Consider the following 1227-nt stretch of genomic DNA (forward strand, 5'->3'; position numbering starts at 1 on the left):
CGCAGAGCTGAGTCGGCCAGCCAGGGTTGGCTTGCGTCCAACAACGTGTGTCAGGCCTAGTTCCACCTGTTATCAGGTATTTGCCAAGTAAATTCACCACTCCAAGTGTTGTGCATCAGTTTTGTGGTGGTTGTGAAATTTACTTTGACACCTGACTCACACTATGGTTGTGACGATTAATCCAGGAAAAGAGCGATCAGATGCATTGCTATAAAACGCCTGGAAGTACTGCAGGAAGAAGCTGAATAAAAGAGAGTCACATGTGACGAGGTGGCCGAGTGGTTAAGGCGATGGACTGCTAATCCATTGTGCTCTGCACGCGTGGGTTCGAATCCCATCCTCGTCGGTTTGCTGTGCATAAGAAGAGTGAATGTTCCTTTTTGGTGAGTTAATTCTTTACTCTTCACTCACTTGAGTAGTTCCTTCTAATCCCCCCTATTCTCCACTTCCTCAGTAGCATTTTCCTGGCTGTGAACTTTGTTAACTGATATGCTTGATTGATGTTTCATTCTCCCACAAAATGTTCATTCCATTACAAGTTTTGCTTAGCAGGGATTCCCCATTGAGGAAATAATTGAAGAATTAATTGAGGACCATAGAAAAACCTAATAAATTTAGAGGAGCTGATAAAATTGTCTGTAGAGTAATGTACACAAAATTATGGGTTATTTAAGGCATTATCGGGCTGATTTTATCTCTATGCAATTTTTGTCTATTATCTTTTAACTTTAAAAGCAACCATTATTGTCTAGGTATCCCAGTCTTTGACAAGGAAGAGTATGTATCTCTTAGAGATATGACAAAACTAAAAAGTACACGCTATACAACATTCTCAGTTAGGGCTAAATATTTCTTCCTGAGAAAAGGTAATAAAAATATAGGACTCCCCTGGTGGTCCAGCGGTTAAGACTGCATTTCCCCTGCAGGGGGCAGGGGTTTGATCCCCGGTCGGGGAAGTAAGATCCTGCCCACATGCCGTGCGCGATGCACACCCCCGTCCCCCAAAAAATGTTAGTAACATGTAGTTTCTACATGTGACTTCCATATTAGACCTTGGGAGAAAAAAAGAAGAATAATGTATTTCTTCATTTTTTAATTTATTTATTGCCATTCTGGAGTAAGTACTACATTCACATGATTCAAAAACTATAAAAATCTAGACACCAAACTTTTGTCACCAATACTGGCCTTCATGTGTCATTCCAGAAAAAAAGAATGCACGTATAA

General features: G+C 40.5%; 1 non-coding gene across 1 annotated transcript; it reads left to right on the forward strand.

Moving 5' to 3' along the window:
- The first annotated feature begins 264 nt into the window (after positions 1-264).
- TRNAS-GCU (transfer RNA serine (anticodon GCU)) lies at positions 265-346 on the forward strand. Its single transcript has one exon. It is a non-coding gene; the product is annotated as a tRNA-Ser (tRNA).
- The last annotated feature ends 881 nt before the right edge of the window (positions 347-1227 follow it).

The sequence above is a fragment of the Delphinus delphis genome, chromosome 10 (assembly GCF_949987515.2).
Source record: "Delphinus delphis chromosome 10, mDelDel1.2, whole genome shotgun sequence".
Lineage (NCBI taxonomy): Eukaryota > Metazoa > Chordata > Mammalia > Artiodactyla > Delphinidae > Delphinus > Delphinus delphis.